The following is an 18,059-nucleotide window of genomic DNA, read 5'->3' on the forward strand; positions in this document are numbered from 1 at the left end:
CAGGGTTGTAGCCTCTCCCCGATGTTATTCAATCTGTATATTGAGCAAGCAGTAAAGGAAACAAAAGAAAAATTCGGAGTAGGTATTAAAATCCATGGAGAAGAAATAAAAACTTTGAGGTCGCCGATGACATTGTAATTCTGTCAGAGACAGCAAAGGACTTGGAAGAGCAGTTGAACGGAATGGATGGTGTCTTGAAGGGAGGATATAAGATGAACATCAACAAAAGCAAAACGAGGATAATGGAATGTAGTCGAATTAAGTCGGGTGATGTTGAGGGTATTAGATTAGGAAATGAGACACTTAAAGTAGTAAAGGAGTTTTGCTATTTGGGGAGCAAAATAACTGATGATGGTCGAAGTAGAGAGGATATCAAATGTAGACTGGCAATGGCAAGGAAAGCGTTTCTGAAGAAGAGAAATTTGTTAACATCGAGTATAGATTTAAGTGTCAGGAAGTCATTTCTGAAAGTATTTGTATGGAGTGTAGGCATGTATGGAAGTGAAACATGGACGGTAAATAGTTTGGACAAGAAGAGAATAGAAGCTTTCGAAATGTGGTGCTACAGAAGAATGTTGAAGATTAGATGGGTAGATCACATAACTAATGAGGAGGTACTGAATAGGATTGGGGAGAGGAGGAGTTTGTGGCACAACTTGACCAGAAGAAGGGATCGGTTGGTAGGACATGTTCTGAGGCATCAAGGGATCACCAATTTAGTATTGGAGGGCAGCGTGGATGGTAAAAATCGTAGGGGGAGACCAAGAGATGAATACACTAAGCAGATTCAGAAGGATGTAGGTTGCAGTAGGTACTGGGAGATGAAGAAGCTTGCACAGGATAGAGTAGCATGGAGAGCTGCATCAAACCAGTCTCAGGACTGAAGACCACAACAACAACACATCGTATGTTAGGCATATACTCGTGCGACACCTCTTACAAGTTATGAACTACATGTCGCTTGTTTTTTCAAAGTTTAGTGACAAAGAATTGGCTAGGAACGAGTGATTAATGTCCACAAATATTTTATTAGCCGATCTTTCTAAGACTACATTTGATTTGTTATTTATTGCAATGTTTGTATCATCGGCAAACAAAACGAACTTGGCATCTGGTAATGTTACTGATGAAAGGTCACTGATATACGTAAGAAAAAGTAAGAACCCTGAGATGGAACCTTGTGGGACCCCACATGTAATTAGTTCCCAGTTGGATGATGCCTGATAGCTTAATACATGTCTCTTTCCTAATAAGATTCCTTGTTTCATCTACATCTACATTTATACTCCGCAAGCCACCCAACGGTGTGTGGCGGAGGGCACTTAACGTGCCACTGTCATTACCTCCCTTTCCCGTTCCAGTCGCGTTTGGTTCGCTGGAAGAACGATTGCCGGAAAGCCACCGTGCGCGCTCGAATCTCTCTAATTTTACATTCGTGATGTCCTCGGGGAAGCAATGTATTCCACACCTCATCCAGAAACGCACCCTCTCGAAACCTGGACAGCAAGCTACACCGCGATGCAGAGCTCCTCTCTTGCAGAGTCTGCCACTTGAGTTTGCTAAACATCTCCGTAACGCTATGAAGCTTACCAAATAAGCCTGTGACCAACGCGCCGCTCTTCTTTGGATCTTCTCTATCTTTTCTGTCAACCTGACCTGGTACGGATCCCACACTGATGAGCAATACTCAAGTATAGGTCGAACGAGTGTTTTGTAAGCCACATCCTTTGTTGATGGACTGCATTTTCTAAGAACTCTCCCAATGAATCTCAACCTGGCGCCCGCCTCACCAACAATTAATTTTATATGATCATTCCACTTCACATCGTTCCGTACGCATATTCCCAGATATTTTACAGAAGTAAGTCCTACCAGTGTTTGTTCTGATCATATAATTATACAATAAAGGATCCTTCTTTCTACGTATTCGCAATACATTACATTTGTCTATGTTAAGGGTCAGTTGGCACTATCTGCACCAAGTGTCTATCCGATGCAGATCTTCCTGCATTTCGCTGCAATTTTCTAATGCTGCAACTTCTCTGTATACTAAAGCATCATCCGCGAAAAGCCGCATGGAACTTCCGACACTATCTACTAGGTCGTTTATATATATTCTGAAGAGCAATTGTCCCATAACACTCCCCTGTGGCACGCCAGAGGTTACTTTAACGTTTGTAGTCGTCTCTCCATTGAGAACAACATCCTGTGTTCTGTTTGCTAAAAACTCTTCAATCCAGCCACACAGCTGGTCTGATATTCCGTAGGCTCTTGCTTTGTTTATCAGGCGACAGTGCGGAACTGTATCGAACGCCTTCCGGATGTCAAGGAAAATGGAGTCTACCTGGGAGCCTGTATCTAATATTTTCTGGGTCTCATGAACAAATAAAGCGAGTTGGGTCTCACACGATCGCTGTTTCCGGAATCCATGTTGATTCCTACAGAGTAGGTTCTGGGTTTCCAGAAATGACATGATACGCGAGCAAAAAACATGTTCTAAAATTCTACAACAGCTCGATGTCAGAGATATAGGCCTATAGTTTTGCGCATCTACTCGACGAACCTTCTAGAAAACTGGAACTACATGTGCTCTTTTACAATCATTTGGAACCTTCCGTTCCTCTAGAGACTTGCGGTACACGGCTGTTAGAAGGGGGGCAAGTTCTTTCGCGTACTCTGTTTCCTGACAGAGACATAATATTTTAACCATTTTGCGGTATTTCCTGTTACACCATAATATTCTAATTTACTTAAAAGGATATTGTGATTTACACAGTCAAATGCCATTGACAGATCACAAAATATACCAGATGCCTGCAAGTTTTTGTCTAATGAATTAAGTACATTTTCACTATAAGTGTAAATAGCCTTCTCAGTATTTGAACGCTTTAGAAATCCGAACTGCGAATTTGACAGTATGTCTAAAATTTTTGAGAATGCTGGCAAAAGTGAAATTGGACGGAAATTTGATGCTATTTCTTTATCTCCCTTCTTAAACAGTGGCTAATTCAAGAGAAAGAGCTTCAAAAATCGAGCAAGTCAATAACAAGCCGGTCCACTTCTGGCTCCTATGCAAGCAGTTTTTGGCTGGGCACTGACTGACAGAGTTGTTGGATATCCTGCTGAATTTTGTTCAATTGGCGCATTACATCGTCAGAATCCTAAGCTGGAGGGAGGGTGCTGCCCATAGTGCTCCAACCGTTCTCAATTAGGGAGAGACCTGGCCTCTTGCTGGCCAACGTAGGGTTGGCAAGAGCGAAGACAAGTAGTAGGAACTCTCGCTGAGTGCGGGAGGGCATGAAATGTACGTCCAGGATAGGTTTCCACGAAGGGCAATAAAGCGGAGCGTGAATATCGTTGACGTACCGCTGTGCTGTAACTTTGCAGCCAATGGCAACCAAACGGATCTTGCTATAAAAAGAAATCGCACCCCAGATCATCAATCTTGGTTGCCGGTCCATATGGTGGGCGACAGTCACGTTGGTATCCCACAAGTGTGCAGGGCGTCTCCACACACGTCTTTGCTTGTCATCGGGGTCAGTTCGAAGCGGGATTCATTACTGGAAACAGTTCTACTCCAGTCAATGAGTTTCCAGGCCGAAGACATGTCTGGAGACGACCCGGACAGCTGTGGGATACCAACCAAACTGTCGCTCTCCATACGGCTCGACAACCAGAAGTGATGGTTTGGGTGTCATTTCTTTTCATAGCATGACCTCTTTGGTTGTCATCCGATTCATGCTTACAGCACAGCGGTGCGTTCCCGATATTCTACACCCCGCTTTGCTTTCGCTCGTGGCAAATTTAGTAGAAAGCTTTTTTTGCGAGACATTTTTTCCCTTCCATCCTGCAGTTCATCTCTGAAGTTGAGAATTACTTTTCTGTTATGCGCTATTTATTAATGTACTCTCTGACGTTTTTTGTGTTTTATTATTGTACTTTAATTTATAATTCTACATATATGCTCTGCAAATCACTGTGAACTTCGCTGGGGAGGGTTCTTAGCAAAGTGCGACATGTAAGGTTTCTGCGCCACGTGAAGAGAATGCCTTAATGCATCTGCACATGCTGTAATCAATCTCGTCTTTAATGTCCCTGCGGGAGCGATACATGAAGACACACTGATATCCCTAGATTCTTCAATTAAAACTGGTTCTCTAAACTTTATAAGTAGGTTTCGGCAGGCTAATTTACGTCACTTATATAGAGCCTGTTACTGCAGCATTCTCGAAATTTCTCTCAAACATTATGAATTACATCGAAGGAAACTGCCTATTGACACACAGTCAACATGCGTTTAGATAACATCGTTCCTGTGAAACACAACTAGCTCTTTATTCACATGAAGTGTTGAGTGCTATTGAGGGATTTCTGATCGATTCCGTATTTCTGGATTTCCGGAAGGCTTTTGACATGGTACCACACAAGCGGCTCGTAGTGAAATTGCGTGCTTATGGAACATCGTCTCAGTTATGTGACTGTATTCGTGAGTTCCTGTCAGAGAGGTCACAGTTCATAGTAATTGACGGAAAGTCATCGAGTAAAACAGAAGTGATTTCTGGCGTACCCCAAGGTAGTGTTATAGGCCCTTTTCTGTTCCTTATCTACGTATATAAACGGTTTGGGAGACAATTTCCTAGATTCTTAGCTTTCAGGATGTCATGCGAGAACACATAAGTTATTTATTTCGCAAGAAAAAAAGTTACAAGCGTGGCACTTTATAACAAGTCGAAGAAGCGGATGGCAAACCATCTGCTGCTGGACCGTACCCAGGACGGTAATGTGGGAGTCCCAAATGTGATCCCTGAATCTCATTTATGGAAGGTAGGATTGAGTAACTTAACTTTTGATATTGGAGCAGTCTGCAGTGCTGGTTTGGTGTGTTCGGATTCAATTCATTTTGAATTTTGTGTGGATGCTTCTTCTTATTGCTATGTTATGTGTTTACTTCTGTTACTAATTTATCTCTGAATGGAAGGGGTGAGATGCATCTCAGCATACGCCAATGTACAGAGCAAAATCTCCTTAGAACCTCAGTCAGGGTCATCTCAGGTTATAATATTCTTATTCTATTTGATGCTTCATTCTATTTCATAGTATAAATTTGATAAGAAACGTTGCAGAAACCTTGTGTTGTTGTTGCGCTGTCATGGATTTCTACCTTGTTTCACAATGTCCTGGCATTCTGTTACGAAAACTGGTGATGTTGCGTACTTGAAAGATGGAAAAGTGGTGGTAGTTCCTGTTACTGGTTCAGCGGTCAGGTCAGGTTGTTTCCGTCCGTCTTCTACACTACTAGCCATCAAAATTGCTACACCAAGAAGAAATGCACATGATAAACGGGTATCCATTGGACAAATATATTGTACTAGAACTGACATGTGATTACATTTTCACGCAATTTGGGTGCATAGATCCTGAGAAATCAGTACCCAGAACAACCACCTCTGGCCGTAATAACGGCCTTGATACGCCAGGGCATTGACTCAAACAGAGCTTGGATGGCGTGTACAGGTACAGCTGCCTATGCAGCTTCCACACGATACCACAGTTCATCAAGAGTAGTGACTGGCGTATTGTGACGAGCCAGTTGCTCGGTCACCATTGACCAGACGTTTTCAATTGGTGACATATCTGGAGAATGTGCTGGCCAGGGCAGCAGTCAAACATTTTCTGTATCCGGAAAGGCCCGTAGAGGACCTGCAACATGCTGAAATGTAGGGTTTAGCAGGAATCGAATGAACGATAGAGCCACGGGTCGTAACACATCTGAAATGTAACGTCCACTGTTCAAAGTGTTGTCAATGCGAACAAGAGGTCACCGAGACGTGTAACCAATAGCACCCCATACCAGCACGCCGGGTGATACGCTAGTATGACGATGACGAATACGCGCTTCCAATCTGCGTTCACCGCGATGTCGCCAAACACGGATGCAACCACCAGGATGCTGTAAACAGAACCTGGATTCATCCGAAAAAATGACGTTTTGCCATTCGAGCACCCAGGTTCGTCGTTGAGTACACCGTCGTAGGCGCTCCTGTCTGTGATGCAGCGTCAAGGGTAACTGCAGCCATGGTCTCCGAGCTGATAGTCCATGCTGCTGCAAACGTCGTCGAACTTTTCGTGCACATGGTTGTTGTCTTGCAAACGTCCCCATCTGTTGACTCAGGGATCGAGACGTGGCTGCACGATCCGTTACAGCCATATGGATAGGGTGCCTGTCATCTCGACTGCTAGTGATACGAGGCCGTTGGGATCCAGCACGGCGTTCCGTATTACCCACCTGGACCCACCGATTCCATATTCTGCTAACAGTCATTGGATCTCGACCAACGCGAGCAGCAATGTCGCGTTACGATAAACCGCAATCGTGATAGGCTACAATCCGACCTTCATCAAAGTCGGAAACGTGATGGTACGCATTTCTCCTCCTTACACGAGGCATCACAACAACGTTTCACCAGGCAACGCCGGTCAACTGCTGTTTGTGTATGAGAAATCGGTTGGAACTTTTCCTCATGTCAGCACGTTGTAGGTGTCGCCACCGGCGCCAACCATGTGTGAATGCTCTGAAAAACTAATCATTTGCATATCACAGCATCTTCTTCCTGTCGGTTAAATTTCGCGTCTGTAGCACGTCATCTTTGTGGTGTAGCAATTTTAATGGCCAGTAGTGTATATAGGGCATGCACAAGACTTATACAGGCAGCCTCTACACAACACGCGTAAACAACACTGGGAACGATTTGTAACAACACAGACAGAGTGAGATATATGAGAGCAACCATATAACATACTGACAGAGAAGATAAAAAATCCCACTAGTTCTGGGAACTATAAAATGTAAATGCCGTGTGACTAGGGCCTTCCGTCGGGTAGACAATTCGCCGGGTGCAAGTCTTTCGATTTGACGCCACTGCGGTGACTAGCGCGTCGATGGGGATGAAATGATGATGATTAGAGCAACACAACACCCAGTCCCTGAGCGGAGAAAATCTCCAGCCCAACCGGGAATCGGCCCCGGGCCCTTAGGATTGACCCCTTTTTTTTATCTCGTTTTGTTCTATATTGTTCGTGGAATTTGTTCGGAGTGGATGTCCAATGACACCCGTTCAGGTTCTTCGTTGATCCGTCCACTCAGTTTTTTTTTTGTTAGTGAGGGTAGCTAACCCTCTGACCGAAAATACGTCTTCGACCACTTAGCTACCGGGGCCGGACTCTGGGAACGATAAGGCAGGACGACAGCGCGGTGACGAGGGGATGGAAAAATACAGCAGAGAGTCTGCTGTATAAACTGCTTCCTGACGACGTCTTTGGTACAGACACACAATATCATACAACACTAAGAGAAGACCTACACTCGATACAACACTGCAACTGTCAGCTGTTCTCTTGCGCATGAAGAGATTGCCTTAGCAATCTTGGACTCAAAAACAAAAGAGTTCGTGGACCAGACGTTATCCACTCGGAAACACGGAAAAAAAATATCACCGCAGATACCCGCATTCTCAACACCGTTGCTGAAAGGTGCCCTACGGCTGGACAGGGTAGCTACAGTATGGAAAACTTCCCAAGCATTCATTATGTAGAAATCTGCTGACAGGGATCCTTCAGATCCAAGGACTTAGGCTGTGTTCACAGAGGCATCGACAACGGTCGTCAGATACATCGCCAGAGGTCGCCAGATAACATCGGCGGACAGCGTGGTCATAGCGCGTCCGATTCCCTTCGTCTGCTTTTGGCAGGGTCAAGGAGATTGAATCTGTTCTATGTACGAAGTAGATTACAGTCGCCTCTGTGCTTGGATACTGGTGTTGCATAGCAGCTTTGCTATTAAACAGACGCCGAATGCATGAGAATGAGCTTTCCTGCCTCGTAAAGAATGTGGAGAGCACTATACACTCTGTCCTCAGTTATCGGAATAAACATAAAAGTTTTACGAATGTGTGAGACGACGGAAGAAACGTTGTTACATGTTCGAGATAATTCGCGGTGACCTTGAAAAAGCCGCGCGGGATTAGCCGAGCGATCTGGGGCGCTGCAGTCATGGACTGTGCGGCTGGTTCCGGCGGAGGTTCTAGTCCTCCCTCGGACATGGCTGTGTGTGTTTGTCCTTAGGATAATTTAGGTTAAATAGTGTCTAAGGTTAGGGACTGATGACCTTAGCAGTTAAGTCCCATAAGATCTCACACACATTTAAACATTTTGACCTTGAAAAGCAAGTTATAAACACGCTGTTTCGCTGAATTTACTTAAAGTTGTGCGGACGTACGTCAGTTAACCTTCAATGACTGTCTTTTAGCACACGAGTGAAAGATAAGTATAAAGTGTAGCGTAAGGTACTCTGAAAACCTAAAGCACTTAAAAGTGGAAACACATACCGTGCACCACATTTGCAAACCATTTCATATAAACAAAATCACTGCCTAATGGCACAAAACGCAAGTAAGCAGTAATAGTAATTTGTGGACAATTAATGACAACCTACCACAGAAAAGATCCAGCAAGTAAGATACGTCACTCTTTTCACTTGAACAAATATTTTTTGAGGTTATAATGTATGCCTAAAATTTCCATTAAACATTTTGCCTATTTGTGTATTGGAATTTGAGATTTCAGTCCACAGATTCGGAAATATAACCCGATTGCGACACACTGAAGTGTCAAAGAAATTGGTATAGACATACGTATTCAAATACAGAGATATGTAAACAGGAAGAATGCGGCGCTGCGGTCGGCAAGGCCTGTATAAGACAAGTGTCTGGCGTAGTTGTTAGATCGGTTACTGCTGCTACAATGGCAGATTATGAAGATTTAAGAGAGTTAGTGTTAGAGTAGGTGCACGAGCGATAGGAGCACAGCATCTCCGAGGTCGCGATGACGTGCGGACTTTCCCGTACGACCGTTTCACGAGTGTACCGTGAATATTAGGAATCAAAACATCAAATCTCCGACATCGCTGCGGCCGGAGAAAGATCGCACAAGAACGGGACCAGCGACGGCTAAAGAGAATCGTTCAATGCGACAGAAGTGCAATTCTTCCCCAAATTGCTGCAGATTTCCATGCTGGGCTATCAACAAGTGTCGGCGTGCAAGCTATTCAACGAAACATCATCGGTATGGGCTTTCGGTGTCGAAGGCCCACGTTTAACCTTGATGTCTGCACGACATAAAACTTTACGCCTCGCCTGGTCTCGTCAACACCGACAATGAACTGTATTGCCTGGTTATATGTTGGCTGGTCGGACGAGTCACGTTTCAAATTGTATTGAGCGGATAGACGCGTACGGGTATGGACACAACCTCATGAATCCATGGACCCTGCATCTCAGAAGGGAACTATTCAAGCCGGTGGAGGCTCTGTAACGATGTAGGGCGTTTTAGTGATAGGGAACCCCTGACACGTCTAGATACGACTCGTGACAGGTGACACGTACGTAAGCACCCTGTCTGATCACCTGCATCCATTCGTGTCCATTGTACATTCCAACGGACTTGCGCAATTCCCGCCGGCCGTGGTGGCCGAGTGGTTCTAGGCACTTCAGTCCGGAACCACACGGCTGCTACGGTCGCAGGTTCGAATCCTGCCTCGGGCATGGATGTGTGTGATGTCCTTAGGTTAGTTAGGTTTATGTAGTTCTAAGTTAAGTCCCATAGCGCTTAGAGCCATTTTTTGGGTTCAAATGGTTCAAATGGCTCTGAGCACTATGGGACTCAACTGCCGTGGTCATAAGTCCCCCATTTTTTGGGCAATTCCAGCAGGACAATGTGGCATTCCACAAGTCCAGAATTGCTACAGAACGGCTCCAGGAACATTCTTCTGAGTTTAAACATTTCCACTGGCCACCAAACTCTCAGGACAAGACCATTATTGAGCATATCTGGGATGCCTTGCAACGTGCTGTACAGAAGGGATCTCCACCCCACCTGGTAATCTTACGGATTTATGGACAGCCCTGCAGGATTCATGGTGTCAGTTCCCTCCAGCACTACTTCAGATGTTAGTTGAGTCCATGCCACATCGTGTTGCGACAATTCTGCGTCCTCGCGGGGGCCCTACACCGTATTAGGCACTTTCCAGTTTCTTTCGCTCTTTGCGTAATTTCAGCCTCAGGAATCCACAATTTCACTCTTTCTTGGAATAATCTTATCAGTTTCTCACGCTCTACATTTCGTGTGCGAGAACTTCGGTCGATTTGACCGAAGAAAAACTGATTTGAATATAAGCGATTGTTGACCGAACTCTGTACGTTCGGCGGATAAGATCGGCTATAGTGTGACCAGGCACGTAGTGGCATACTGATTTGAAATGATCGGCCGTCTCCGGCCGATGTCGGTCGTCTGCCGAATCCACCGATAAAGGTGTCACTGTGACCGCAGCCTAAGCGCTAGCAAACCCGCAGAGCTCTCAGGGACATGGACCAACACCATTTCCGCTTCAGAACCGGCAAATCCATAGATGATGCCTTCAACCATGCTCTACACGTAGTTCATATTACAACACAGAAATTCACCATGGCAATAATGATTAACATTGCCGGGGCATTCAGTAACCAGCAATGTTTCAAAGGTTAAGACGTCTGGAGGTACCGCAGCCACTGCATTTTGTGTGGACGGAGCTTGTAGCAGCTGAGGCCGGCGGTGTAAACAGCGGTAGCGCGTGGGAGCCGGGAGCCGGCAGCTGTTTGCCGCGGAGAAAGTGATCGCGGCGGCGCCGTGCCGCGTGCCGTGCGCCGTGCGCCGGGCGTGGCCGCCCCGTGGTGGGGAGGACACCGCCGTAGAAAGCTCCGACACCCCCACCCCCGCCGCGGCCCGCCTCCGGCGTTTTTCAGCGCAAAAAGCTACACCGCCGGCAGTCCGGCCGCGGCTCTGCACCCGAGTGCTGCTCCGCTCGCGAAACAGCCTCGCCTCACCTCGCACTGTTGTTGTGTCGGTCCCGTGTCTGTAGTGTGCGTGCGTGCCTCCGACGCGAGCCGAAGACAACGACAGCAGGTCACTGCCAGAGCCACCGCGGAGGACGGAGTCCTGCGGCCGCAGCAGCGGTAAGTGACGTCACAGTCGTGGCTGCTGGGTCTCGCGACGCCGCAACAGGTGGTTCGCTGCTTTGCCGGCGCGCAGGACGCCGCTGGAAGCCCGGCGCCGTTCAGTGAACTACGGCATCTGCCACTCATTCAAACAAGTTATCACCGTTATCGTTCATTTGCGTATTCGGTGTCGTGTGACTTATTTGTTGTTCCCTTCTGCGACCGGGAATGTGCTACTTAGCCAAACGGTGAACTTTAGTGATGATGTTCTCGAGCGACGCCTCACGATTAGAAACAAATTCTACGACATGAGTGGAGACACCTAACGAAATACTTCCAACTTGTGGTCTTTGAATTTATAGTCTCGAGGATCCATCACGTAGCAAAAGATAATGCTAACCTCTTAGGATATGTGAATTTGAAAAAAAAAAAAAAAAAAAATAAAAAAAGATGTCGGAATGGTGTGACAGTGAAAAATTTTTTGCACCGATTGCTACTTACCTCTTTCTTCCATGAGACTACAGTTTTTGCTGCACCAGTTGTCACCACAGGCGATCACTAATATGGTGTATTCCTGCAAATGGATGTTTGGGGGTAACAGAAGGCCAGATCCGTAATGTAAATTTTACGGCGGTGATCACAGTTATGAGGGGACCGGGTTCTCATGTGACATTTCCGCTTAGGGCTTCTTTCTGTTTTCTTCTAAGACGCCTTTTCCCCTGTGGGACAACGTCCTACACTGTAGAATTAACAAGTTAAGCAGTCGACGACACGTGTTTCCCAGTTTTTAGTGATTTACTTAGCTAGTGTTAGATTTGAACTTTAAAAAATACAAGAAACAATTACACTTAATTTATCACATTGCCTTTTACTCTCGTAAACATTAAGAATTTTTCAACATAATCTCAATTTATTTTTGTGTTATTACAAAAGTCATCTGTCAGTGGTGCTGTCTTGCCCGTCTGTAGCAGCAGGTCCCTCAATCACCACATGGTGCCATATCTCCTACTATATCCCACTGGACTAGACTCTAGTTGGATGCCTTCTCCAGTCCTCGCTCTATTAAGGTTATTCCAAACAGCCCTGCCATAATGATGTCCTGGACCAGTTTGACTCGTTTACGTTACTGGAAGTTGATTTCCACTACTGTGCACGAGCTTCACATGATGATTACGTAAGCTCTTTGGTTTTCTTTATAGAGCTCCTCTTTGACCAAAGAGGTGACCTGTAGTAAATATATCCATCAAATGGATGGTTGCTATCATTCACGCACTTAGTAAGTTCCAAATGGTTCAAATGGCTCTGAGCACTATCCACCCAGAGTTTCATTATGGTCTAGCATCGCCTCTTTTCTTAAACTAACAGCCTATTTGAAAATGCTGATGTTTTGTTAGATCTTGTTCTAGCAGAATATTTTTGAAGATGTTTCTCAGGCATTTCCCTTTGGAAATTTTCAATTATTTTGATTTGTCGCCTGTAAGTTGCTCTTGTGCCACATACATGCGCTACAATATCATTCTAAAATCTGTTGTAGTTGCTAGTGTCAAATTTACTGAATACTCCCACAGACAACTTTCCAAACGCTGCTTCAATTTCTAAGACCTGTCTGAAATCGCTCTGGACATAATTTTAGTCTGGAACCAGCCCAACATTCAATACGACCATTGTAAGGAACTGGATTAAAAATGGCAGAAGCGTTGGACACCGCTTCTTTATTCAGTAAAATGTGTCAATTCGCGCCGCATCTTCCTAGCGCTCTTTACATCGAACAGCCGGGCATCAGACTTTTAAATTCACGCGAGTCACTTCTATACATCGCTGGTTGCCTCAAGACATTCATAAGCGTTTTCCGAGTTTATCTGTGTCGTGAGATCATGTTACAACTACTCTCGTTTACGCCTAACATTCTTCGGAAAGCCATATCGATCACGCCGTTTTCTTTGATGTACTTTGCCGACTACACCAATTTTAATGTGCTATAATGATATGGCTCACTTACATAAAATGGTTTCGTCCAAATAGGTTGTAGCTTTACATCCTTAACAAGGACACGATGGGTCAAAAAATAAACTTTGTATGCATCGACATAGAACGTGTCCTCAAAAGTCCGTTAATATTTGAAATTTCAGTCCTTCAGGGAATAACGCAGATAGAGAGGTAAAAAGTGACACACATGCTTCAAATGACATTGACACAAAAAAGCGCCCGAAATGACCATGTGATACAAATGCAGTATTTGATTTTTAGCAAAGACGATGTTGTTTATTACAAATTCTGAACATGTTGCCCATCATTCATCAACAATACCTGTAGCCGAGAGACTATGTTGTGACCAGCACTGTTAGTCGTAAGAATTTGCCGTCGGATGTTACCTTTTAGCATCCAAAATGGGGCCAGACGATCGCGGTAGACTGGCGAGTTCAGGTAACCCCACCATCCTCACGGATTGAGGGCTGAGCACGTAGGAGCCCAAGCATGGCAGACTTGGCGGCTCAGCACGTGCTCCTCACCAAACGATGTGCACAACAGATCTTTCACACTTGTGGCAATAAAGGGTGGAGTGCCATCCTGTATAAAAGTCGTAACTTCCAGCAGGTGTTCATCAGCCAAACTAGGGATGATGCAGTCCTGCTGAATTCGGTGTGCCTCGCACCTGTCACGCTGACAATTTGAAAAGCAGCATCCCGCATTTGCCCGAAGAAAAATGGTCCGATCACAAGTGATGCGGTAAGACCAGACTACATCGTGACTTTTTCGTCATGCATTCGGGTTTCCACGACCTAAGGTATTCGGTAGGCCAAATTCTGCGGTTATGGGCGGTGACAAATCCTGGGAGTGTGAAATGGGCTTGTCGATCCAACGCCATCTGTTGGCCGGTTTCCGCACTTGTTTTTGGTGTCAATAAAACCCCATGTCATTTCAGGCATGTGCGTCACGTTTTACCTCTCTGCCTACATTTCGCCGTGAAGTAGTGCACTTGGAAATGTTAAAGGACTTTTGGGTCATCCTGTATATACTCCGCAAACCACTGTATAGTACATGGCGGGCGCTGCACCGTACCAGTTTTACCGATTTTCTGTCCTGTTCCAAAAAAATGACTGTCTGTATTCCTCTTTGCGCGCCCTCTTCTTATCCTTATGATCGCTGCGTGGGATGTACGGTATTGGCAACATAATGGTCGCACAGTCTTCTCCAAATACAGGTTCCCTAGATTTACTCGACAGAGTGTCGAGAGAAATATGTCATATTTCTTCCAAGGATTTGCACTTCAGTTTCCCTATCCGTTGCGAGCCTAACAGAACGTCTCCTAATTTGTTCAGTGTCTGTATTGTCACGCCTACTTAATAAGAACTCGTAGGACTGGCGTCTTGTATGCGAGTTCTTCTATAGAGGCTTTGCATTTTTCTTCCAACAAATCTACATCTTCCTTGCTCCTTCACTACACTGATTTTATGTGACTACACTATTTCATATCTCTCCTCAGTAGCATCCCTGATAACTTATACGACGTGGTGTACACCTTGTGTACACCCTTAGTTTTTCTTGTGTATATCAATGACCTTTCATCAGTAACATTACCAGATGCCAAGTTCGTTTTGTTTACCGATAGTACAAACATTGAAATAAATAACAAATCAAGTGCAGTCTTAGAAAGATCGGCTAATAAAATATTTTTGGACATTAATCACTCGTTCCTAGCCAATTCTTTGTCACTAAACTTTGGAAAAACACACGACATGCAGTTCAGAACTTGTAAGGGGTGTCCCACGAGTATATGCCTAACATACGATGACAAGCAGGTAGAAGAAGTGGACAGAGTTAAATTTTTGGGATTACAGCTTGATAATAAATTCAAGTGGGACGACCATACCACAGAACTGCTGAAGCGTCTTAACAAATTTCTATTTGCAATGCGAATTGTGTCAGACATAGAGAATATAAAAATGAAAAAGCCGGCATACTATGCTTACCTTCATTCCATGATGTCATATGGGATTTTTTTTGGGGTAATTCATCAAGCCAAGCTAAAGTTTTCCGGGCAAAAAATCGTGCAATAAGAGTTATTTGTGGTGTGAACTCAAAAACATCCTGCAGAAGCCCGTTTAGGGAACTAGGGATTCTAACTACTGCTTCCCAATATATTTATTCCTTAATGAAATTTGTCATTAAAACTATATCATTTTTTCAAACCAACAGCCCAATTCATAGAATCAATATTAGAAATAAGAATAATCTTCACAAGGATTTAAAGAGGTGTGCATTATTCAGGAACACACATTTTCAATAACTTCCCAGCAGCCATAAAAAGCTTAACAACCAGGGAAATTCAGTTTAAGAGAAGCCTAAAAGATTTATTGGTGGCCAACTCCTTCTAATACACCCCCCCCCCCCCCCCACACACACACATCTAGCTTCCGCACAATTTCAGTGCAGTAATGTGTTCATTGTGAATAAGTATTGTAGTAGTTCTATTACATGTTTATTACCTTATAAATAAAACAAACATTTTTCTAAGTTTTAAATTCAGTGCATTAATGCGATCTTAGTAAAGGAGTGTTTGTAAAATGATTCCTTCATATAGTGTTCATTAAAAAAAATGACGATCATTCCACTTGGGACCTTCGAAGGTACATCAGCTTGTTTGTTTCAGTTGTAAATATTTGTCATGTATTATTGTTTTTCTGGTATATTCTGCATCCTGGAGGATCTCCTCACTACGGATCAATTGGAATGAAAGTAAATCTAATCTAATCTAATCTAATCACTAACGTTGTTTTCCATGGGTACAAAAATTCAAAACAAATCTAACCTATATCGTGTTTTGTTTACGTTGTCGTTCACGGATGAGTGGTTTCTTAATTTAAAGCATTGAACATTTCTGTGTAACTTCACTAGTGTGAATGACGCTCACCATTTGGTAATCTTACTCTTATGCGTTCTTTTGTTGAATGAAAGCGGGACATTTGCTGAGTTATATACGGACAGGAGACACTCCAACTTTTCCCCGAGCAACAAAGAAAGCCCGGACAATTGGATAGATGGTCTTGTCGACAAGTTCTTCGTGAAAACGATCTCCATACTGCACCATTTCACTTGAGTATTATTTACATAGCGAATTTGTTTTGCTGCTAAAATGCTACGAATGAAGTGCGAGATGACTGTGTCGTAAGGGGCAGTTTACAAACAGAGTATTGCCGAATCGTGTTCGGACTGCATTTGTCTGCCGCGCGACGGTTTGGGGAAGCCTAGGAATTTAAACGTGACAAGATGAACAGAGGAGGTAGCGGTGGGGGTGGAGTAGGGGTGATAGGTGGGAGGAGAAATAAACCGCAGGGCGGGGGCGTGTTTACTATTGATCCACCTTTTCTGTTATGCTAGCGTACATCTCTCTGCTGCTGCAGACTGTGTAATTGTGGTTTTAATGTTCGACTCTGTGGTTAAGATATCTAATTCTCTCATTAGTGGAGTGTCAGAAAGAGACAGAACACCAATGCTATCCTGCCATAATAGCGCATCATATCACGGTATTCACACAGCAACCGCAACTGGGGCCTCAGTTGGACGCAAGCTGAGAAGCCGTCATATTTGCTTTAGTATTTCGCATCTCGCTAACACAAATGTCACTGGCGACGGGCATTTCCCGCTGCCGTGTGCACAAATAATTGTACAGCCACTGGACGGAAAACAAGTTGTTCAGCTCCCAGAAACCGTTGCTATAGGGAAGGGAATAATAGCTCAGCGTTATACTAAAATGTCAATAATCTACAGTTCAATGAAAGTTTTATGTCTTGCGGTAATGAGAGAGTGTGTGTACGTTTGTGTGTGTGTGTGTGTTTGTGCTGGAACGGGAATAATTACCAACAGATGTGTACAGTACTGGATGAGAGGTCGGCAAGGCTGTAACGTGCGTTGTGCCTAACTTCCCGTCGACGTAGAAGTCATTGCTGCTGCACTGTATCCATAAACATGCAAATGACTGTGTTATTGTTTTAGAATGTGCTTATTTCCTCGCATTTGGAATGGCGTGAGAATTTGCTGCTAACTAGTAAGTTCGTTTGAAACTGACAGAATACACATTAAAGGTAAAAAGAACGTCATTTGTCACGCATATGATTGACATTACGGCTGGATGTCCGCCCCAGACAAACACTTGTGAAATATTTGACGCGCATAGACATGCCATTTCCACTACAAGTGTCCGAAATGATTTAGATAAATCAGAGTATGTAAACGTCCTGATCATTTCGCATTGAACGTATCTGTACTATATCAATCCGAAAGTAGTAAATGAAAAATAAAGCGAAGGAACTTGGAAGCAAGTATAAAGGGCTACCATTCCACAGTTAGTTCTGTCACTGGAAATCTTTATTTCTATTATTAAGTAACAAGTTACCCGTCGTTGTACTGTTACTCATTTTCTCAGAACATGGAGGCATGAAGAATTGTTTTCTAGAATGTTTAGTCCTTCCTGAAATCTTCCGAAATTCTGTTCAACTCGACTAGCCTCGACCTAAATGAAAGTCAGCAATAATCTTTTTTCTTTTTTGAGTTATCAGTCTCGTGACTGGTTTGATGCTGCCCACCACGAATTCCTGTCCTTTGCCAACCTTTTCATCTCAGAGTGGCACTTGCAACCTACATCCTCAATTATTTGCTCGATGTATTCCTGTCTCTATCTTCCTCTGCGGTTTTTACGCTGTACAACTCCCTCTAGTACCATGGAAGTTATTCCCTGATGTCTTAACATATGTCCTATCATCCTGAACCCTTCTTCTTGTCAGTGTTTTCCACGTATTCCTTTCCTCTCCGACTTCGCACAGAAACTTCTCATTCCTTATCTTATCAGTAAATTTGCGGCCGGCCGGTGTGGCCGAGCGGTTCTCGGCGTTTCTGTCTCGAACCACGCGACCGCTACGGTCGCAGGTTCGAATCCTGCCTCGGGCATGGATGTGTGTTATGTCCTTAGGTTAGTTAGGTTTAAGTAGTTCTAAGTTCTAGGGGTCTTATGACCTCAGAAGTTAAGTCCCATAG

At 44.2% G+C, this 18,059-nt stretch overlaps 1 protein-coding gene across 1 annotated transcript in view; it reads left to right on the forward strand.

Annotated features, from left to right (window-relative positions):
• The first annotated feature begins 10,875 nt into the window (after positions 1-10,875).
• The window catches only part of LOC126260424 (gametogenetin-like), a 725,449-nt gene continuing 718,265 nt past the window's right edge, over positions 10,876-18,059 (forward strand). Inside the window, exon 1 of the mRNA XM_049957753.1 lies at positions 10,876-11,045. The gene's annotated coding sequence lies outside the window, so the exon portion shown is untranslated. The remainder of the gene's footprint in view (positions 11,046-18,059) is intronic.

This window comes from Schistocerca nitens, chromosome 5 (genome assembly GCF_023898315.1).
Source record: "Schistocerca nitens isolate TAMUIC-IGC-003100 chromosome 5, iqSchNite1.1, whole genome shotgun sequence".
Taxonomy (NCBI): domain Eukaryota; kingdom Metazoa; phylum Arthropoda; class Insecta; order Orthoptera; family Acrididae; genus Schistocerca; species Schistocerca nitens.